The following is a 24388-nucleotide window of genomic DNA, read 5'->3' on the forward strand; positions in this document are numbered from 1 at the left end:
AGAGGGAGTGTTATCAGCGCTAAAGCGAAGTTTCACGTCATCTGCCATCCAAAAATGGCACTCTCCGACCACTTTCAGATTCATTTACGATTTTTCACAGCAACGCGTTCGCAGGAGTATACTGAAAAGTCCACCCAAAACATGCCACGCACAAATATGTTAGTAGATTCGATGTTCATTGTCTCTGGCAGTTTGCTACTTCATTCTCAAGGAGCTCAGTGGGTGGAACAATCAGTGCAGGCACCGGGTCATTTTAGCCTGCAGGTTATCGGTATCTCATCTTTCAGAAGTCGCCCCTCCCACCCCGTTTCCAAGGGCGGTGTCACCTTTGTTATCTGTGCAGTCTGAGCACCGAGATCTGTCCAGCCCTTTGCCTGTGAATCACTGCATATGTATCATGTGCAATGTGCCTGCGTATATGAACATATGCATGAAGGAAGACGTGCCCGTGTATAAGTAATCCTGTAACCATGTGCAGTGGCGGTTCGTCCATTGGGGGCGTTGGGGCGTTGCCCCACTAGCCATGGACGACCGTCACTGCATACATTCAATTACCGAGTTGTCCTAATGCATTTATTTCCTTGCGGTCGGTCGTTGTCACTAACTATAGTGACGTGACGTCGCTCATCGCGGAGGTGTTGGGGGCGGGCCTGCACCGGCAGTGAGTGGCAGGCGCTGGGCTGGCAGATAGCAGAGTGGCAGGGAGGGCAGGGGGCAGCAGCAGTGTGTGCGCATTTAGGACAAGTCATTTTTATTACTTGCCCACGCATGCGCACACACGCAGTAGCCCCTTCCCTCCTCCTCCTCTCCTTGCACTCAAACAGGTAGAGACCCGGGGGATCCGGGTCTCATTATGGGCAGTATTAGCCCTGCTCTATGTAGTTAGTGATTGGCCGGCGCTGTGGGGACGTCACCACGCCCTGGCGTGGACAGAAGGACTGCTTCAAGAAGAACACAGAGTCACGAGGAGAGTGATGGCACACGCTCCCCCTTCCTCTAGAAACAGAACTGTTGATGATTTTACTGATGGCGCTCGCACTGAACAGAGCATTTTGCTGCCCGGGCCTTTCAAGCTCTCTGTCTGCCAGCCTAGAACTGTAGTGCCGGCCTGAGCTGCTCTGCCACCATGGGAGCTACAACAGATCAGAGATTAACGGTCCGGGCCTTCCGAATTCTACAAGAGGACGCGCCTAGCAGACCCCTCCAAATCATCTTGCAAATGAAAGGTTAAGGTGGGTTGTATTACAGTTTTGTTTAGTCAATTTATAGGACTACGTGTTTTTTTTAAATAAAGGTGTGCGCTTTAAATGAAAGTTAATATGTTCATCTTCGCGCGAGTGTGAAAACTGAAGAGCTTCAATGTGAATGTGGAGTTCTAAAACATGTAACCAATTAAAAGCGAAATTGCGATTTAAGGGGCAGGTGTAGTGACGCCAGCAATGGTTGGTTTAACCATAGTGAATTTACCACCAGGTGCAGTTTTGGCAATTAATTATTTTCCCTTTGCCAGGCTTCGTTGTCATGTAATCCAATTAATACATCTCTGCAAAGGCAGCAATGTAACATGACTAATCACCGTATGGCTTTATCATAGCCATACTGTGATTGGCCATTTCTGCTCTTGCCTCTCTTCTCACTTCACTTCGTGCACATTGCCGGTTTTGCACATCACCTCGTGAGTCCCCTCGCCTCTGGACATGTCCCGGGCTGGCCGAAATTACAAACACATTCCAAGTCACAGAAGCGGCGGGCCACAGAGTAAAACAAAAGGTAAACTCGGTTTTGTTGATTTTCTAAGTTTAAGTGTTTCTATGGTATGCCAATGCCGCCGTCGCCAGTGTTCAAATATGCAGCTGTAGGCTAGTGCAGTTTATTTTTAAGGGTGCTGCTAGTAATATATTGTGTTTGTAACTATTTATAAATTACAAGCAGGTGAACCAGGCTTGTGTCTCGGCGTCCGCTCAACCTCCTGTGATCCTGAGCAAATCACAATCTAAATCTACTCATGCCTAAATGAATGTGTCTTTGTGTAAAGTAACTGGTGCTCATGTAAAGCACTCTACTACCATCTTAAACCCTGCTATGAAAAGTGACTTTTGTTTTTCTTGCTACTAGGCAGTAGGGCACGAATTGCTGGCCATGACTCAGACACACTGCATAAACTATTTAGATTACAATGTATGTCTGGCCTGTCCTATGGATGAAGTGTGACTGAATTTATTTTAATTTTTCCAACGGAGCGAACAGTAAAAAAGTGTGCTTTGTTCGCCCTTGTGAAGAGCAGGGATTCTTGCCTCGCTATAAATCAAAGGGTACTGTAAACTCCAGTGTTTTCAAGCTTCTGTGGTTATGAGGCCTGATCAACTTTATTTTGTCTTTATTGTCGCTTTACATATGCTCTATAATTGGGGTAAGTGCAGGTCCTTATGGTAGCGTGCTGATGTGTCAAAAGTCTCAGACTTCCACGGATTTTGACTTTATTATTATTTATGGTAACGGCAAGGGAGTCTCATCTTTAGACACTGCAGATGCAGCATGTGGCTCTTTTTTGCTAGGCCTATGAAGGAGCCAGCGTTGATCTCCCCCATTCACAAAATATATATTGTAAACAGTGCACTTTGCTGTTAAAATGAAAATAACTTTGCCTGGCCCCCACATGTTTAACTCCGTTCTGTAAATCAGCCTGAGAACTAATATAACCCCACAAAAAAATGCACAGAAAATCGCCACGGACTTCCATAAAAATGTTGTGCCACCCCTCTCAGCTCACTATTGTCAGACTTCACCAACCACCACTGACACATAGTAAGTCTTGCTCCTGTAACGAGGTACTGTTGCCATCGCAGCATCAGATGTAAGATGCTTCACTAGCATATTCAGAGGTGTTATCGCAAGGTCTGTTATGAAGTTCTGTAGATATACTGGATAAGCAGCTACTATGTCATTATCATATGAAATCTTTTTATTGATTTATTTACCAACTTACTTTCTCAAATTTGCTTGAAAATGCACCGTTTGGCCACTCTTTTTTTCAAAATGTTCTTAGGGGGATATTCCCTGAACCACTCTTTTGGCGGCAGTCTCTCTTGCCGCCGGTAACTCACGCACAACCTTTACGCCCCACCTGTTTCAAAAGTCACCAGCCGCCACTGACCATGTGCCTGTGCATAGGGGGTGGATTATTAAATGGGCGAGCTGGCCGCAGGCCCAGGGCGCTCACCTTTAGAGGGGCGCGTGGCGCTGTCTGCTTTAGGTGCCTGGAAACAGCGGTGTCCTGTTCAGTTGACTCTAATTACTCATTAAAAAAATGCTATTAAACATTTCAGCGTGCCGCGCACGGCGGTTTTAACACCCCATCAGCCCTCTTCTTACCCGTCGGAGCCCCGGCTCACCCCTTGCTGCCACACCGCAACAACACCCCCTCTCCCCGCGCCGGGCTTCATAGAGAAGGGGCTAATCTGGGTGATCCGGGTGAGTTGGAGGAGGCGTTAATATATGCGCGTGAGAAGTCAGTCACCCTGACGTAATGAGCCGGGGACTGGCTTGGGACCTCGACGAGCCCCCCCTCCTCCCCATACTCGCTGCTTCAGTAGCGGTGAGGGTGCCACAATACTTTCCGCCCAGGGCGCTCTAGTCCGGCAAAGGCCCTCTCTGTCAGTACATATATACATGCGCTTAGGTATATATGGTGAAACTATGTACCTCAGCTGCTGGACCCATCTACCTGCACCCATGAATCTGTACATTGCGCACCTTTACCGCCTAGCTCTTTAAATGCATGTGCACGTTTACTTGTATATCTGAACCTGTGTACCTGTATGTATGCACATAAGTACCAGAGCGTATGTGCATTTAAATCACGTGTACCTGTACATGGGCACCGTCACCCCTTCTGTGTTCCTGTATGTATACACATAAGTACCAGAGCATGTGAGCATTTAAATCACGTGTACCTGTACGTGGGCACCGTCATCCCCGCACCTATGCACATAAGTACTTGAATCGACAGTACCTGTGTTCACCCGCTTCTATGTAACACGATGTATGCACATAAATACCACAGCATATGTGCATTTATCACGTGTCCCTGTACACGGGCATCGTCACCCCCACATCTACGTATGCACATACGTACTTGAGCATATGTACATTTGAATCAAGTGTACCTGTGCTCACCCGCACCTATGTAACACGATGTATGCACGTATGTACTGGAGCTTCGGTGCATTTAAACCACGAGTGCCTTTAGTTATGGTCATGCCCAGTTATGTGTCTGTTTTCCTGTACATGTAACCTAGGGACTAACATCTATAGAGTTACACGCCTATGCACCTCTACATATGTATACCGTCCCGTGTGCCTGCGCATATGAGCAGACATACAAATGAATTTGCGCTAACGTACATTCTATTGTGCAATTTTGTGGCCACGTACCTGTGCATACTTACTGTACGATGTGCATATGTACCCATACGGAATAGATGAACTTTGCACATGTACATATGCACATAAGTTCTCCCACCAGTATGCTTTTGATCCTGTAAAGTGCCCCTGTACCTGTGCAGGTTTGTGCCTAAACGCCGGCGCATATGTCCCTGTATACCAATGTACGCATACAGCTTTATACATGATGCAGATAAGCACCTGTTTATGCAATTGTAAAGGTGGACTTGACTTAGTTATGTGTTACCGTGCATTAGTATATCTGTACAGATGAACCTTCACCTGTACGTGTCCAGTAAGCTCGTGATTGAGCACATGTGAAGGTTTGCACGAGTAAATGTGACAGGTTCGGTCCAGATATGTACCTATGCGGGAACACCTGTGCACGATATTTCATCAGACTGCACTTTACACATCGCTTCCTCGCGCACTAAAACTATTCCAAAGAGCCGCGCGCCTCTCTACATACCCCCTTAAGAACGTACACCTGTACATATTTATCCGTACTTTTATATACGTGTGCATCTATTTACAACGCTAACCTAACTGAAGCCACGTGCACGTGTTCGTCCTGGGTACATGTCTATGCTCTCTCGGTACAGCTTTAAAGTTGCGTCGACGGCACTGCGCTCTCCACTAATCCTAAAATGCAATGTATAATGCAGATTTAGGTAGAAAGACTCGCAGTTGAAAGAAATACAAAATATGTCTGCTTTCTTTACATTCCGCTTGCGAACCCCCTCCTTCGACCACCCTGGCTGAGCGGCTCCTCAAAATGATTTCCATTGATGGATAAATCGATGGTGAGCGCGCGGCCCTCGGTAGAGGGTACCTCAGCTGGGTGTCATCGATGCCAGCGCGAGGGCAGTGCCACGGGCGGCTTCCAGGCGTTGGCCTCTAAGCACCTCGCAGGAGTGATATGTAAACACACAGAACTGGGTTTGTGTTTGAAAGGCGAGAACACACGCCCAGGGCGTGGGGTGCCAGTGCGCGGGAGGGGAGGGGAGGGGCAGCCTGTGCGTGGCAGAACCACCCGGAGAGGATCCGCCTGGCTGTCAGGGGAGCCTGCCCCCCCCCCCCCTCCTGCCCCACCCCACGGGCTTCCTTGGAAGTCTGGGGCGGACAGTCCAGAGCAGGTAAGGGGGTCTGGCTGCATTCAGGATTTTCAGGGAACCCCCTACGTAAAAAGGTTCTGGTTAGCGAAGTTGTACGTAAATTATTCTCATATGGAGCTAACTTGCATCGACGCCTCCAGGACCCAAGTTGGACCAACCGGATTTAAAGAGACGTCATGCCACTCGGATAAAGGGTGCCTGTTAAGTAATCCTTTAAGGCCTGGTTAGTGATCTCCATTTACACTGTTTGGCATCATATAGAGAGGTGCATAAGTGGTGTATTACCGCCTTTGATTGGCATCGTATAAAATGGCAGATCTGTAGCAGTGGTGTGTTGCCGCCTTTGATTGGCATCATATAAAGGTCTTTAGCCTTTATATGTACCCAGGACACACACTTGCACGTGGCTACAGTTAGGTTAGCGTTGTAAATAGGCACGCCAAAGATGCACATGTATATAAAAGTACGGATAAATATGTACAGGTGTACGTTCTTAAGGGGGTATGTAGAGAGGCGCGCGGCCCTTTGGAATAGGTATAGTAGCAGTGGTGTGTTACCACCTTTGGTTGGCATCATATAAAGTGGTAGGTCTGTAGCAGTGATGTGTTGCCGTCTTTGGTTGGCATCATATAAAGTGGTAGGTCTGTAGCAGTGATGTGTTGCCACCTTTGGTTGGCATCATATAAAGTGGTAGGTCTGTAGCAGTGATGTGTTACAGCCTTTGGTTAGCACCATATATCTTAGTAAATGCCTGTTGTTCTCTGTAACTTCAATGGAATCTTCTGCCTTATGTTGGAAACTCAGCATTCATTGTTTAAAACTGACAATAAAACTACATGACACTCAATAACACAGAACTATACCTACAGACTACACCATAACGATGACACAGTACCACCAAAGCCACAGTACAACACAATAATAACACAACACAATATTGTAAAGCAAAAACAACAGAATAATACAAAACTGCTCAACATACGGTATGACAAAATGTAACACAATAAAACAAAACAGCAAATCACAACACGTGGCAAAACACAAGTACACAGCGATACAGCACAGAACGGTACAATTCAACACAACGCAATAACAAGACAGTACAATTAAGCAGTCACCTCACGTAACACAACTACATGGGTATCAGTTCACCTCAGCACTTGGCGTATTAATGAGTAAAACTAAATTAAGAACGATGTCTATTGCCCCCGTATCTTGAAAGTAAACAAACACGCACTCAGAAACTCGTTAGCGAGCTATTCATGTCCAGAATCCAGGGCTCAAGCCCTAAAAAAAGACATGGGAGGTCTCACCAAGTTAGGCAGAAAGGGTGTGACATCACGGCATGTGACATCGCTGCTCATGACATCACTTGGTGTGACATCACAGGAAGTGACATCAGGGCGTATGACATCACATGTGGCATCACAGGAACTGGCAACACAACCCATGACTTCACAGAGAGTGATATCAGGTCTTAAGACCACACATATGTGCAACAGCCTATCATGAGTATGTTTGAGCACATTATAATACTTAACAAATTAGATTTTGCATTGTGGTTTTGCCAACATATTGATGCAACCCAGATGCAAAATCTGGGCCTCAATTTGTGCATTTTCTGTAAACGCTGCCACAAAGAAATTGGCAACAAGGATAAACGTGGCAGTAAGTCTGTTCTGCTTAATTGGTTGCAATGTCTCTATTTTAAAATGTCTTATGGGGTTAAGGCACCTGCTGCAGAGATCTTTGTGTACCAGCTAAATCACAGGGAATAATAATAATGGTAAGATAACTCTGGAGGATAACGTAGGTGCTGGAAAGATCTGTGTTTTGACTCGTCCTAGTTTTGAATGATAGTAGCATAAAGGGTTAATGTCTCCTGCAAAGCACACTGTGTAACACGCACATGACATATTTATATTCTATGCAAATAGGTAAGTGGGTTACTGCTTTTAAGACAGAGATCCATGTTACTTGAAGTTCATAAATTGCAATCCTTTTAATATAGCACGATGAGGTATGAAGGACACGTGGCTCCCACACCTTGTAACCCTTAGTGTCTTTTGTTACACACATTGATGTACACACATATGATTTATTGTCAATGTATATTCTGTACGTGTGATGTAAAGAGCTCTGACACCATGTATTGGGATGCATAGCGGCACTACTCATCCCAATACAGGGTGTCAGGGTGCTGTACATCACATGTACACAAATAACAATTTAAATACTACTATTTAGTTTTATTTCTTTTATAGCACTTTAGCACTACAGTTGTAACTGGTAACAGGTACGTAAGAGTAGCACTCTTAACTACTTGTGAAGTGCTGTATTTGTTTCCTCTCAATTGCATCTAGGTGTGAGGCTCCCAATAGCACACAGTCACAATACTCCAACAAAAAGAGGCCTAACCACTACTTAACTTTGGCCTTTGGAATGGGCTCAGCTTGCATCTGATAAGCCCCTTCTCTGTCTGCACATTGCTGCTAAAAACAAAAGCAGACAAGGTGCAGGCACTGCTGAAAGTGGCCTGGTGTCAGAAAATGAGGCCAGGATGAGTACAGCATATTTCTGTTAATCCAGGAGAAGTACTAGGAAGGTGGCACTCAGTGCTTAATTTGAGCAAGTGATTTCCAGTGCTCGGCACCAGCACTTAATTGTCAGCATCAGCACTTATGACAGTCAGCTACATTGGTGACACTGTTTGTCTAATTTAGAGATGAGGATAACAACAGTTGTTTATTAATTCAATGTACATTAAAATGACTAAAACCCAAGCCATTCTTATTGCTTTGGGGGAAGAGAATAGCCTGAATTGTGACACTTGTAGGGTGTGATGGTTAGTAGTTGTGTTGGTACCGTCATTGGCAGGGGCAATGGGTAGTCATAGTGGCAGTGGCCCAGTGACGAGAGCCCCGGTACGCATTTCTTTTTACCAAGTAAGCACTGCCACTTTGCTGAAAGCTGCCAGCTTTCTGACAGGGTATACAGCCTCTACCCTCTGAAAATAGTGAGTAGACGGTGTCTACCCGGGTCTACCCTCGACTCAAGCTCTGTCAGAGTCAATCTGCGGCTTAATGCCTCGTCGGTGGGGTGAGCCCTTTTTAGAGGCGGGAAGCACTATTTAAACATAATTATGATAAAAAACAATGACAGCAGAAGCTAACAGGAAAAGTGAGACGAACTGTGTGAAGAGTAAATTGTCAATGCGAAAATCGCATTTTCCTTCTGTAGTTATGTTGCAGTTGAGAGCAGGGGTGCGCATAATGAGCCTTACAAAAGTGAGACTCGCCCTGGTGACTTGTCTCCGTCACTTCATAATGTTACTTTGTACACATTGGACTGCACACCGATTGTGATGTTGAACCCAGGGGTAAAATGTGTGCATTCCCTAAGAATGATAAGCCTGATTTAAGGAACACACCAAATATGTTTTCAAGAAGTGGCAAGCTGGTGTGTGGGTAACAGTGCATTGTTTAGGAACAGAGCTGCCGATGAGCTCAGCAGTGTGTATCTCTCGTCTGATCCCAGTCCCCTCCAGTAGAGGCCAGCACTGATATGGGGTGGCAGGGCGAGGTGGAGAGGGTTGTAAAAAAGAATGAAAAAAACACTTACCTCTTCGCCATGTCTCTCCTTCGTCTTCGCCGCATCTCTCCTCCGTCTTATTGCCGCTCTCTCCCAGCCAGGAACAGGAAGCACAACTAGGCTCCCTTGACCAATCACAATGCTGTAATGCAGCGTTGTGATTGGTCTGAGCACAGTGGTTCGGCGCTCAGCCAGGGAATGAGAGCTTGGGCATGTTCTCCACCCAGGTTGTATTACACATGACTGTTTGGCCGGCCAATCACTGATTGCGCACTTACAGTGTGCTCACCACATGTCCCCCCTGCTCTAAGAGCAGAGCAGCCCCGCCGTGAAACGCCGCCACCGGAGGAATAAATAAAATAATAATAACTCTTTATTATCATTTTATTTTTTCTTTATTTCCACTGCTGAAAGTAGTGGGGTGACACTCCTCTGACATAGCAGAGGAGCTGCCACTGCCCAGGACCGCATGCTGCAGGTAGACGCATGGCGAACAGGGCAGTGCATTATGGGATCTCAAGTAACAGATCATACGCAGAAGAAAATACGCTCACTGGACATTCTCCTCCCCCCCATCAGGAGAGTTGGTGGGGATGGCGGTACTGCGTCTCTGATAGTGCCAGCTGTAGGGTAAAGGGCACAAGGTCCAGGGAACATAGAAGAAAGACTTTACTCTTGAACAGCCGGGGACCATACTTCGATCTGTGGAGGAACGGAAAGGTGTTATGAGAGATGGGTACAAGGGTCGGTAGTGTCTGTGAAATTTGTGGATCGAAGGTACAGTGCTGTAAACTGGAAATAGGCCATTGCTGACAGGAGTGAGTGCCAGTATGTGATGAGGTTTGGGGGCTCGCAGTGATCTCAGAAAAGTGAGCTCTGGTGTGGGACAAGGCCTGGTTAGTTCTGGCAGTGACGTCAGAGGAGAGAGTGCTGGTTTGGAAGAGACTGCAGGAGCTCTTGAGTGACCTCAGAGGAGGGAGTGTTGGTGTGGGCTGAGTGGGGGAGTTCTGTCAGTGACCTCAGATGAGTGAGTGCTGGGATATAATGCAATAGAAAATCTAGTAGGGCCTGAGGCTGCTTGTGGGGGTGAGATTCAGGTGAGGGTGGGAGGTTCAGACGGATGCCCAGAGGAGGGAGTGCTGTGTGGGACAATGTGTGAATCCAGGATTGAGAGGGGAGATTCAACATAGCGTAGGGCAGAGGAGAGAGTCAGTAAATAACTATGACATACCTGGGAGATGTGATGGACATCTTTATTTAGGACCAGCTGCTGAACCAATGGTTCAGGTTCCTACAAAGGTACTGCAAGCAACAGTTGCAATACAAGTGGTCACTATATCTGACTGGTGCTTGGATACCTCTCACAACAGAGGAGAATCCGTCTTTTCACCAGCATTGGAATAAAGAGAGATCCAGCTGGAACTGAGCCAGAGACGGTAAGGCCTTAGTAAATCCTTTTGTCTGTGTCCTAGTGCAGTTTGCAGCCACTGGTGCCTGTGTGCACATAGTAGTGTCTGTGCTTTCTGTGAGGTGCAGCAGCCTGCAGGAGATAAGCATATGGGAAGGAACGTCGCCCCACTTGTCCAGAACCATAGCTGAAAAATAAAACAATATTTTATTATCATGTTATTTTACACCTGCTGGCTCAGCCAGCATTTGCAGGGAAGGACGGGGCCATGTGAGGGGGAAGGAGGAGTGGTTGGTGCACTTTTAAGTGTGTATGTCAGTTTGGCCGGCTGGGCCTGTGTCTGAGCAAACGTTAATTCAGCCTGCTCAGGCCAATCCCCACACTGCTCTCATGTTTGAGAGCAGCGCGTGGATTGGATGGGGAGTCCTTGATGCTGCCTCAGAGACTGCTGGGCCCAGAATATGGATGCAGAGGAGCACAAGGTGGCCGTCAACACCAGGTAAGTCTTATTTTATTTTTATTATTAACCCCCCCTGCAGCACGCTCCCCCGCATACTCCACATGTGCCCCCCTCCCCGGAATTCCCTCCACTCGCTCCACCACTCTTTCTCTTTGTCTGTAAACACTTCAGCTATAGCAGGAGAGACCTGTGCAGGTAAGAGCGGTGAGGTGGGGTGGGGAGGGGGAGTCGACAGACGATGATGAGGGAATTAAAAAAGAACACTTACCTTGCGCTCACCGCATCACCAAGTAGCAATGCGGCGAGCGCAAGGTAAGTGTTTTAAAAAAAATATATATGTTCCCACTTCGGGGATGCGGCAAGTGCAAGAAAAGTGTTTTTCTTTTTTTAAATTTTATTTTCCCTCGTCATTGTCTGTTGACTCCCCCTCACCCTGCCCCACTGCTCTTACCCGCATGGACTTCTCCTGAGGTATATATATCTATAGTGTAATTAAAACTAATACCAAGTAGTCTATTATGTAATTGCATTATTACAAATTTATATAGCAGTCACTGCACAGAGCTGTCTTGAATATGATCGAAATATGGGTACAGCACATTCTCCAGTATTATATCGTTTATAGATTCATATGCTCGAATCAATAAAAGAGATTAATACTGGAGAACTACAGTGTACAGGTAATTAACTTGTTTTATACCAGTGGTTGAAGTGGGCTGGATCAACCGGGCACGGCGTGCCCCATCTTTTTAAATTTAATAGATTCTGTTCCCCTTCCTTTTTTATTTTAAAAATGCACCTCAAGATGGCAGAAATAGCCAAGACCTATAGATAAGACTTGGCTGTTAGTGGCTGTTAGACTTAGTATCTTTGGCGTGGCTTCCCCTGACTTTTTGCCTCTACCTGCTGTATTTTTGATGCTGTGCTGGATTTCGTTTTTTTCTGGCTTAAATGCTTTGGGCACTTTGCCACTGCTGATCAGTGTCAAAGTGCAAGTGCTCCCTGTGTAAATTGTTGTTACAATTGGTTCTTCCTGATTGGCATATTTGATTTACTAGTGCACCCCTAGTATTGTGCACTGTAGGCACCCCTATCATAGACCCAAGGAACCCCGTACAGTGTATGTGAAAGGTAGGACATGTACTGGTGTGTGTGACATGTCCTGATAGTGAAATACTGCCAATCCAGTTTTTCACTATTGAAAGGCTATGTTGCCCCATAGGATAGAATGGGAGTTTATTTATACAATCTTATAAATATAACTTTCCATTTGGACAAGATAGAGAAATAAAGTTTAGGCTCTCTGAACTCAGAATTTAATAACACATCTTTTAGTTAAGATGGTTTTTAAATTGTGTTTAAAAATGCCACTTTTAGGAAGTAGGCATTTTCTTGTTTAACCCTCCTGTGTGTCTCTGTCTGTGTATTGGCTGTCTGGTTTTGAAGTGATAGGGGCTAGGGATATGCATTCACTGTAGACAACCACTGGGGAGGAGAAGGGGTTTGAGGTATGCCGGACCCTTCCCGGGTGACTCAGAGCAGGGCTGATTAGACCCTGACTGAATTTAGAGTGGTTGGAGGAGATTCCCTTGCACCTGAATAGGGCCTGTTTCCCTTGCACAATGCTGTCTCCACCCCCTGCCGTCATACTACACCAGTGAGGACAGAACTTGTTTGGACTGAGCTCAGAGACCCTTGCACAAAAAGAACAAATATATTTTGGGATATAAGTATTGGACCTAAACCCCCAGAACTTTAGATCACTTTTGGAATTCAAGAGGAACCTTTGCCAAGGAGAAGAGCTGGAGAAACTGAGGAGAAGTACTGCCCCTTTGCTGTGTGCTGTCTGGGGTTGGCTTGCAGTAGCTGTTTCTGCCAAGCAAAGGAGAAGGGCTTTGCTGTATACTGTGTCCCCCTGCTTGAGGAAGATCTCTAAGGACTTCAGGAGAGCTTGCCTCCTATTCTGAAGTCTCAGGGACACAAAGACTTCACCCCCAGCTCCCCTGTACTTCCTTGCTGGGAGTTCTGACCTGCCAAGAGTTGCCTGTGACTGTGTATGGTCTTTGGAGGTTGTTCCACTTTTGGGAGCTGGAGAAGCAATGCAACAACAAGAAAATCAACGCATCGCTCTTATGCAGCAGTTTGCTGACACAGCACAGCTGTGCGAGAAGAAACTCCACGCATCGCTCATGCCAAAACCGATGCAGCACCTGTCGCCACTGCAAGAATCAACGCATTGAGGGATTGTGGCTGAAGAAACCGACGCAGCACCGCTCGACGTCGCCGCATCGATCACCGGCGCATCCCTGATTTCCACACATAGCACCTGTGCAGCAAGTTTTCCTGACGCATCACCCACAGACCAGAACCGTCTCGGAATTGACGCATCACTTCCCCCTACAGACCGGATTTGACGTATCCCTTCTCCTTGGACAGTAGAACTGTTGCATCGCCTGCCCACGTTCTCAGAAACTGACGCATTTCTTTGTTTTTTTACACTTCTCATCTCTGCAGCTGTTTGGCCTTGTGAAGTTTGTCGCAACTACAGGTACTTTGAGAGAAATCACCATTGTTTCCTATGGGCCAAGTTGTTTGAAACCTTTTTAAAGTCATATTCTTATTACATGTTTGTTGGATTTTTGTAGTTTTGGTCTTGTTGAGTTTAGATAAAGATAATAAATTTTTCTAAACTGGTATGGTGTCCATTTGTGGTGTTAATACTGTATTCCTGTATGTTGCGTACAAATACTTTACATATTGCCTTTGGGATAAGTCTGTCTGCTCATGACAAGCTACCCAGGGGGTGAGCAGGGGTTATCTAAAGTGTGTACCCCCTTACCCTGACTAGATGACAGCGTCCCTTTTGGACAAAGGTACGTACCTCTGCCAACTAGTGCCCCCATTTCGGGGATGGGTGGGTAGGCAGAGAAGTGACAGGGGTCTGTCTTTTCCTTCATGCCCAGAGAAGACAAGTACAGTGTCCACTTCTCCTCCTCTGCCGCTGGCAGCTGCCCCCTTCCCCTCCCGGCTCTTTCTTCCTCTTATTTCCTCTCTTTCTGTCTCGCTCGTCCTCACTTACTGAAAACTATGACTTCAACAAACAGATCTTACCCTTTCTTTCCTATCCATTCCTTCATTCATTGCCCTGTGAAATGGATCCAAAAAAGAAAGAAACACTTTTGCTGGAAATATCGTCTTTTTCTGACATTTTTCTATTCCAAAGTGCAGCCTCCGAACAGAGAGAAAAAAAGTTTAAAAATTCGAAAAATAACTAAATGACTACATAAAGCAAGACAGAGTGGTCGCAAAGTGTTTAGATTGGTTTTATTCACACCCAAACACATTAGCACCACTTTACAGAGTTTGCCAGTGAAGCAATACTTTCATTTTCTCGTCTTTCTTTGAATAGCATTGTTTTCCCTGGGTGTGGCAGTGCACCATTCCTGGTGTACTGCACTACCTGGTTAATGTGTGGAGTGGAAAACGTTTAATGTGAGCCTTATCCCCTGTTTTCCTTATTTTAGTTTATGAAAGGAGGACCGCAGCTTTGTTTTCAGGGATGTTGTCTTTTTAAACCATACTGCTCATGTTTTTTAAGGATATAAGCAATGGACGTTGAAACCGGTCCCTTCTGGGCCCTGTACTCATGTCCTTATCTTTTCAGGCAAAAACACTCATTGATTTCTAAATAATGAGTGTAAAAGTGTTAAGGTTACTGTGTTGTTCCTGCTTACATTTCACATGCTTTACTTAATCTTGCATGCTCTATGATTTTTTTGCTTTTTCCAGGATGTTTTACATTTTTTTTCAGGCAGCATATTACTTATTTCTAGTGCATAATTTGAATTGAGTCGCATCCAGATGCATATAGTGCGGCACAATTGGGTTTTAGCTTTAGGCAGTGCGAGTTTCTCTCAGTGGGGCAGTGTGTTGTTCAGTGGGAGAGAGGATGTGGCACTATAGCCAGAGCTGTCGAATTTGGAACTGGGAAATCAGGTTCAGCCTTCATGACCAGTCTACCAGACCACTCTCCTGAGGGAGGACACTCCCATGCTAGACCTTAGAAGGCCTGCTGGACCTTAGAAGCCCTGGTGTCTGAGCACCAGCAGGTGGACCCTAGCGGTGGTAGGTGTGGCTTAACCTTGAAGGCCTATCCACCACAGTGCATACTGACCTTCACCTCCAGTCTTGCAGGCAGGCCTATGAAGCAGCACACCCTAGAGTGTCAGTGACTCTGTCCCTGAAGTCACAGGACCCTTGAGGCCAGTTCGCCACACCCATAGTACCTCCATTGGCCCTGTTTCAGCAGTACTAGTGCAACTCACCAGGGATCAACAATGCAGGATTTGCATTCACACCTCAGTTTGTAAACTTCACAGACTCTCTGCTTCATGCACAAGCACTTTAAACATGTGCTGGCTACTTTGGGGCCATTGGAATTATGCAGAAATGGAGGACAACATTATGTTGCAGTTTTGACTAAATTATGCAATAAAAAACATGGCTGCAGGGTAATTCGGTATATTTTCTGATACTTTATTATTTTGTAACCTTCCAAGGTGCCCCTGGTAAAGTGATCAGTAAATTCAGAAAATCCTCAGGTGCCAATAAAAAAGCAAATGCCTTTTCAAATTGACAGCTGGGCGTGGTGCTGTTAACCCTTCACTCTTGATAAAGCATGATTTTTGCGAAAATAATCTCGATTGATCAAATCTGCTATAACTGTGTTATTAACAAAACAAAAGACTAAAGGCGTGAAAAAATATTATCATAGGGTGTTAAAAAAGAAAATCTTTAATGTGAAAATGTGCACAAAAGGGATCACATATTTAGGAAAACAGACGCTGCAATGTTCAATATGCTGAAAGCATGGAGAAATTATGAGAGTTTTGAATAAACATATGCATTTTTAAACTTACTCATAGAAATATGAAATATTAATAATAGAAACGCTCACAGAAATTATTTAGTGTAAAGTTTATTCTGTCTTCATAACAAGAGAAAGATAACCATTTTTATTAGTTTGAATATATGAAAAATTAGATCTATATTTATGGATTTAATTAGGATAAAGTATCTGTTATTCCTATTTCTTTATGTGTTTCTTTCTTTGTCTAAAATATGAATGTGTGTGTTTTATTTCTCAGAAAAAAACAACGGTTTATTCTTTTTCTATAAAGGCCTCAAATTCTGCTAGAGTAACTTTCCTTTCCCTTCTATAGGCCACAAAATAATGTATTTTGTCCTTCATTATTTTCTAAAAAGCTGATTTATTTGTTTAGTTGTGCTTAGTATATCACTAGGATTTCCTCCCTATGGTTAGAGCATTTCTTTCGATGAATAATTGTGTCAACTAATGTTGCAAACGGATGTGGAAGCGAACACGAGGACATGAAGTTATCATAAATTCTTTTCCTGCTTCTAAAGAGTGATGATGACATTTATTTTTAACACAGAACTTTAACAGAGAAAATCCGGATGAACTGACTGAGACGATGATCACAGCATAAGCTTGACCAATGGAATTGCCTGAAACTGTGAAATTGCAACTTTAGGGGCATAGAACTTTTTAGCATTTGGGGTATAATTATTACCGTGAGAAAAGAACTAGGCAGTAGCTGTTTTTATGAGATGAGGGCTTTGTTGCTGTACTCTCTATGCTACTCTGGCTGGCTATATCCTTGCAAATCCTGAGTGAGACTATCCTGATTTCTTTGCACTTCATCGGCTGATGATGTTGCTTAAGCTATACCGTTTCGGCCGGAGGGCTAGCTATTACTAACTATTGCAGGGTGTGCAGTAGTATTTTCTGATCTTAGTTTGTATGAAATTCTATATTGCATACTGATTTGCAATTTTTTTTCTGTGTTTTTTTCTTTCTCTCTTCCCTCTCATGCTGTTATTGATTATATGATGTATTTGTTAATGAACTATACTTTCTTGTTGTGAACTTACCTGTAATACTGAAATAACATAGAATTATGATTTCTTATGTACTTGTGTATTGACCTTTCATATTTTGAAGTATTTAGATAAAGATATCTTGGTAAGTCAGAGTATTGTCATTTATTAATGAATATCTAGACTTAATGTATATAGTGATTACGATTGCTGGACAGGCTTTTCCTTCATTAAAGGTCCTCATGTGGGAAATAGCATCTGTCTCTTATTATCAAGTCCCTATTAGCGCTACTAAACATCTATCGGAGGACCTGATATATGTAAGTGGTTATTGAGTCTCAATGGGCCCAAACCTCTTAGTTATAGAAAAGTTCCTGATTGTAATAAAGTAAAGATAAAGTGAACGATTATAAAATGTATGCCGTTTCCGGTGGACCAGTCTCAGGCAGTTAATGGTAAGTAAATCAATAAAGAATCTGCTTGTGTTATCCCGTTCCCCGAATCGCCTCTTTTGTCGTAGCCCTTTCTCTTTATTTCCATCTCACCCTACCTGCCTCTACATCCCTATGGACCTGCCACCTTTGGCTCTGTCTCACTTGTGTCTATCTCACCTCTCTCGACCTCTCTTTCATATCCTCAACTTTATATTACTCTTGGTACATCACTAAATCTCTAACATGTTGCTGTAAGTGTCTCTGTAACTCATGCTTCTCACTTGTCTCCTAGTATCTCTCCTCATTTTACTTAAGCTCTCTCTAAACCTCCGCAGAGCCATACCTGAACACTTTCTTATCTCTGTCTCTCTTTACCTCACCTTTCCTTACCTCTCACAGTCCTTTCTATACCTCACTACTCTCTTCTTCATCTCTCTCAACCTTATTTCTACCCCAAACCTAACCACTCTCCCAATACTACCCTCTCTCTCTCACTTTCTGACTTCTCAATTTACCTCAACATTCCTTCATCGCCTCATCTTCCACTTGCTCTTTGCACCTCCTTTCCCTCTACCTCACCTTTATCACTGCCTGACTCATTTCTTGCTACCTCTCTTTCTCTACCTATTTTCTCTATGATTACCTCCTCTCTCATCTCTCTCTGCACTGCCCCAATTTCAACTCAATCTTCCTACTTCACCTTTCTTTCTTTATAAATCTCTCTTCCCCAGTTCTGCCTCTTAACCCTTCTCCATCTCACAGTTCTCTCCACCTCAGCATCAACCCAACCTCTCTTTCGCTCCTGCACCTCTGCCTCTCTTCTTCACCAAGCTTCCATTATCTCTATTCACGCTCTTCACTCCTCTCTCTTCTACCTTTCAATCTCACTATTCTCTTTACATGACATGTCTGTCTAGACTTCTCTTTGCTCCCCATTCTTTGAATGAATGCCTCTCTCTACTGTGCAGCACATTATACCTTTCTCTCATCCTTTCCTCTACCTCTCACTTAAAATAATTTCTTTATAGATCACCCCTCTCAGTACCTCACCTCCTAGGTGTGCTCCACCCCTCTTCCTCTTTATATTCCTCCGTCCTATCAAAGCCACCCTCATCACATATCTACCTCACTCTAAAACCTTACCTATCTCTCTTTCTCTGAGCACCTGTCCTTTTTCTACCTCTCCGTACCATTATTTCTGTCAGTCGCCACTTCTTTTCCCACATTATGTCTCTGTCTACCCCACCTATCTCTCTAAATCCTCTCTTCCTTTAGCCCCATCCTCTCTGCTTCACCTCTCTCGCTAAACCGTTCTCTGAACCCCCTACTTTCTCCTGCCTCTTCCCGTTTCTCTTAGTGGAAATGAAGCTCTTTGTTTGTTTAGAGCAAAGGACACAAAGAGAGGGAGCAGAGGGGGACAAGGCAGGAAAAAGAATAATGGTGACAATTTTCAGATTTCACTCAATGGATTGGCAAAAACCCTCAGAGCAGTACCTTGATTTTCACAGTTGCATGCAGAACTGCAATTGTGAGTGGGAAATTATTGGTGATTATAACTAATCAGCAATTACAACTACAATTTCAGGCTCTGCAGCATAAGTCTTCTAAAATTATGCACTTCACAAATAAACATCCTCCAATTCATTCTTAACATGTTTCCCTATAATGAGAGGGAAAGGATAGAAAGAAGTGCGAAAAGAAATGGCTTGCTCAAGCTTCCTTTTAGAACTGTTGGCTGGAACCATGCAGGCTTAAACATATGGTTGTTTGTGTGTGCACTCATTTTTGAAAGTTTAATGTATAATTCAATATTACCTATAAAGGAGTGATACATTCAAAACTGTTGAGAACAGAAGGCCTCAAATATGTTTTGTGGCACCCAAATGTTTAAAATGGCACTGGCACCTGGTCCTGAACAGCCTGAAGTGGAGAAGTGTGGCTCAGGGGTTAGAGGCGGCAGACCCGGAAGCTGAGATCGGCCCTGGACCAGGGTTCAATTCCCCGCCTCGGCGGGTCTTGGGCTCAAAATTCCACGGACTCGATAATTCTCGCTCCGGTGCCTTCTCGACTCACGGGTTCACACTCTGCGACTCTGGGCAATAGCTTGCTTAATCTCCACAATGGTCCCTCATGGCGGGATGCCTGGCTTTCACCTTGTGGACACCCTGCCGGGGTTATCTCACAGGGGAATACCAGGATGGGTTCCCTAAGCAAGCGCTTAGATACCGACCTCATTTAGTGATTTGCGCTATATAAATACATTTACATTTACTATAGCCTTATAGCCCGCTATACCGGCTATTAAAGGCCCGCTAAATCGTTAAAGGCCCGAGCCGAAGGCGAGGGACTTTAACGAGACAGCAGGACTTTAATATAGCCTTACAGCCCGCCGTGGAGGGCTATACCGGCTATTAAAGGCCTTCTCCAGCGGTAAAGGGCCCGAGCCGAAGGCGAGGGCCTTTAACAAGGGAGAGGGATTTTAATAGCGGTATAGCCCATCTACAAAGGGCTATTAGAACATTCTGTCACTAGAGGACAGAATGTTCTAACAAAAAAAAAACCTTTTGGGAGCGTGAGGGGATTGGAATCCCCTCAGGTTCACTGAAGCCTTTGTTCACAGCCAGAGCAGTGAACAAAGAAACATTGGAATGTTGGAGCTCCAGGCTTATACCAGCCATTATAAGCCCAGAGCACTCCATTGTTTTCAATGGAGCTCCCAACATTCCAATGTTCTAATTGCCGGTATAGCCCTGCTACGAAGGGCTATAAGGCTATTAGAACATTCTACCACTAGAGGGCAGAATGTTCTAACGAATTAAGCAAAGGGTTCTCGAAGCTCGAGGGGATATGCATCCCCTCGAGCTTCGAGAAGCCTTTGTAGAACATTGGAATGTTGCTCTGCGGGCCTTTACCGGCCCGTAGAAGCAGGGAGCACTCCATTGTCTGCAATGGAGCTCCCAACATTCCAATGTTCTAATTGCCTTTAAAATTCAAAAACAACAGTTGATGGACAGAATGCAGAACAATGCCATACATTCACCCCAGTACAAGGATCTGGGCCTAAATCCATTGTTTCTTTGCTCACCACGCCATTCCAGTTTGAACCCAGCCATATGCAAATCAGTCTTGACCCTGTGCCCCATGGGAACAGTCCAGCCCGAACTGCCAAAGCCAGGTCCTCCCTAATGAGGGTTATGAACCCGAAACCGGTCCTAGGATGCTTTCTTTCTGGTCCAGGGAAGACATGGCTTTGCAGTTCGGGCTGGACTGTTCCCATGAGGCACAGGGTCAGACTGATTTACATATTGCCATGTCTGAACTGGGGTGGTGGAGTGAGCTAAAGAAGGATGATGGATTAAACCCAGATCAGTTGACTGGGGTTGAGTGTTTGATTTGCTCAAGCGCTCCGTCCATCATCCCCTTTGGTATTGCTTACTTGCCTTTAAAAAGCAGGGCAAATAGAGTGTCCACCAGTCCAAAGTACACAGCTGCAGTGCAGGAAAGCCATCTGATCTCAAAGCTAGCTACCAAAAATATGTGTGTGTGTGCTTTTGATTTCTTTTTTTATAAAAAAAATGAAAAAAACCTGAACTGCATCATTTTTGGAAGACCATCTTGAAGCTGTCCTTGTCCAATACTTGAACCGAGGCACCAGTTCAGGTTTTCCTCCCTGCCTCACCTTTAACTAGATCACTGAATTCAGTTGCTTCTTATCTGAGCTTTATTTGGCGGCCGTGCAATTCAATGGCGGCATGCCAAATACCAAGGTTGGTAGTCTTTAATCCAATAATACACACTCCCTGACCCGTTTTTCCCGCTTGTGCAGGGTCATGCTTTCTCCCTTTGGGACGGTTTTGCCGTCTTTCTCATCCATCGTCTTTCCGAATTGGGTGTTTGTCCCTCTCTTGCACACAGTAAATATCAGATGCGGAAAATTAAGTGCCGGATCCCAAAAACGAGAAACACTGGTTCAAATTAAGCCCTGTTTCCCCCCCACCTCTTTAGCTGAAAGTACATACTTTCCCTCCATGGAGAAAAAAGAGCTGGCCTGCAACTCTAAGACATTCATAACTCTTCACATGGGCCCCTGTGGAATTTATAATCAAGGCTCCATTAGAGAAGAAGAAATAATATATTATAAGTATTATTCAGTTCTGTTATCCTGTGTACCTCTGCTTTCTCTATCCCCAGAGACAAAAGAGAGTCGTCTTCTATTTCCAGTGAATGAAGTGAATTCTCTACAGGCACCAACATTTCTGGGACAACATTACCTCTGGAATGACAGCCTGATGTTCTTCAGGAACAGATGCTGAAGCACACGGGCACCAGTGAGGCCCCCTTGTGGTGAAAAGCAATCCGGAGAAGACAGATGTGCATTTTTGCAAACCAGGAAATGAAAATTAATCGTTTCTTTTACCGATCACACATTTTATTTATTTTATTCAGGCTTTTCGAACGCTGCATACCACATAAACCACTGTGCTAAAGGACCAGCAATGGGGGCGGGTGGGAGTGATTTAACAAGATACAAGCCACGTAATTAGATCAAGGTTTTCTCTATGCCTCTATGTAGTGAATGAAAACAGTCCAGTGGCTGGAGGTGCCCTTTACTGAAGTGCTTTAGCTATGAGACTCTATCTTGCAATAACAGGTTAGATGAACAATTCAGTCCAGTTATACGCCCATCTGCCTTAAGCATCCATCCGAATGGAAGCAGATATGATGCAATCATCATCAAGGTATCAATTCTGTCGGCCATAGCCTAAGTGGGAAAGATGGATTTCCCAGATATTTCTGAAACTCAAGAGGTTCTCTTTGAGTTCTAAGGAAACAGGTAAGGACTTTCAGAGGGTTGATCCTTGTTGTCCATGGAAGTTTCTTGCACCAGACCTTGTGAGATCTTGTACGGATACATTAACAGTAGGCTCCTGGAGGCTGATGTCAAGAGTCTCAGAAGCTGGTATGGATACAGGGCTCTCTTGAAGTGAGATGGAGCGTGCTCCTGAGGAGGATGGATGACCAAGCACAAGGTTTGAATCCTGATTCTCTGGCATGGGAAGAAAGTGGAGCACCCTGAGGTGATCATTGCATTTTAGACTAAGTATGACTTGAACAGCATCATTCTAGACTGTTTGTAGTTTGATTAAAGACACAGCGTACGTGGTGTCGCAGTAATCTAGCTTTAAATGAGACCGCAGCTGGAATTAAAGAGTTACATCAATGTTTTGGGGAAAAGAATGCATTCTCCAAGACAGCATTTACTTGATGGGTGACAGAGATCACTATCAAACAAGACTCCCGTATTCTAAACCTTGGTGATTGGTGTAGCAATGTTGCCCTGGAGTTCGCATAAAATAAGAAGGGATTATAAAGCCCATTAGGGTTATCTTGCTTTTTGACTGCTGAGGCAAAGTTAGTTATGGTGCATCCAGGCACCATGCAGGCAGGATGCGGATTTCGAAGCAGTTTTTGGTCTATTTTGATGTGGATCTCTGTGTTGTTTGAATACATCTGGGATCTAATTAGCGGGAAACATCACTTACAACGTATTTATTACAACGCACTACCATTACAACGCAACCATTACAACCAAACCATTACAACGCATTGCGCTGGGGGGCGCTCTAGGATAGGGAATATATTTAATTTACTATCCAACACCTTCCCTACTATCCACGGGGACTGGAGTTGGAATAGTAAATTAAATAAATCACTATCCAGCGCTTAAAAGCACTATGCGTTGTAGTGGTATGCGATGTAAAAACCGCGTTGTAACAGCAGGCGCTGTAATAGCCTGCGTTGTAACGACACCAATCCCTAATTAGCTGCTTAAAACAAGTTTGCCAAAAATAGAAATCTGGATGCAGGAATTTATGCCTGAATCAACTTTGTGCAGGAAAACAGCATTCTTTCAATGTATGCTTCTTTCAATGTGTGTATTTCACGAAGAAAACCCATACAAAATGTGCACTGCGGAAAGTGCCTGGAATGAGGAATAACATGGAAAATGGTGCACACACAGTGATTTCCACCTTTCTTCTTCATTCTGTGAACTTAACCTTGGAATGCTGGGGAAATCCTTTCTCTTTGGAAGATTTTGAGTCAGTTTTAATACTACACTCCTAATGAGCATCTTAGGATGTTGGGCAGGACAAGGTAACAACACAAAACTTCAACATTTCCAAAACTAAGAACCCAAACAAACTGATAATTTTGGTATGGGGATTCAAAGTTTTGGGGTGGGGTGTTGTGGATTCATATTTGACCATCTGTAAATAACCATATGCCTTAGGCTTTCTTTTCTTGGACGGGTGGGCTGCAGGTGGGTGAGGATCAGCTATTCAACATTAGGGAGGTAATTTATTGATAACAAAGAAAGAAAATAAACTACCATGTAATTTCTTTGGTTCCCTTAACTGTTAATACGATGGGTAGGTTTGTTTTAAATCTACATTTCAAGTTTTCCTTAACCTACAGAATGGAGAGGAGCTACTAGCCTTGTTCAAGATGTCGGCTGCGGAGATATATTCATTGACATTCTCCTCTTTCTGTCACTGAACAAACACGTACTATGAAGAATCTCCTAGCAGACTGTGATGCTGTGGCTGTTAGACTTGTAACCCTTAGGGCGGTCTTCCCCCAACTTTTAGCCTCTTGCCTCCCACTTTTTTGCTGTTTGTGTTAGTTGGGCTTAGAACTAGGAGCAATTTACCACTGATAATCAGTGCTAAAGTGCATGTACTTCTCCACTTAACCTGGTGACATTGGTGTATACCTGATTGGCATATTTAGTAAGTCCCTTGTAAAGGGGTACTCCATGCACTCAGGGCCTGTACAGTAAATGCTACTAGTGGGCCTGCAGCACTAGTTGTGCAATCCATACAAGTAGCAGTTCAAAACTTTCTCAGACCTGCCATTGCAGGGCCTGCATGTGCAATTTCCTGCCACTTAGATTTGGCATTCTAAACCTTGCCAAACCCTCAGACTCCCCTTTTATTACACATGTCACCTCTAACGCACACCCTAAGTGAACCTA

General features: G+C 44.5%; 1 protein-coding gene across 1 annotated transcript in view; it reads right to left on the bottom strand.

The window, feature by feature from the left end:
• ZBTB7C (zinc finger and BTB domain containing 7C) overlaps window positions 1–24388 on the bottom strand; it is a 366470-nt gene that overhangs the window by 248333 nt on the left and 93749 nt on the right. The window lies entirely within an intron of this gene.

The sequence above is a fragment of the Lissotriton vulgaris genome, chromosome 3_1 (assembly GCF_964263255.1).
Source record: "Lissotriton vulgaris chromosome 3_1, aLisVul1.2, whole genome shotgun sequence".
In the NCBI taxonomy this organism is placed as follows: Eukaryota; Metazoa; Chordata; class Amphibia; order Caudata; family Salamandridae; genus Lissotriton; species Lissotriton vulgaris.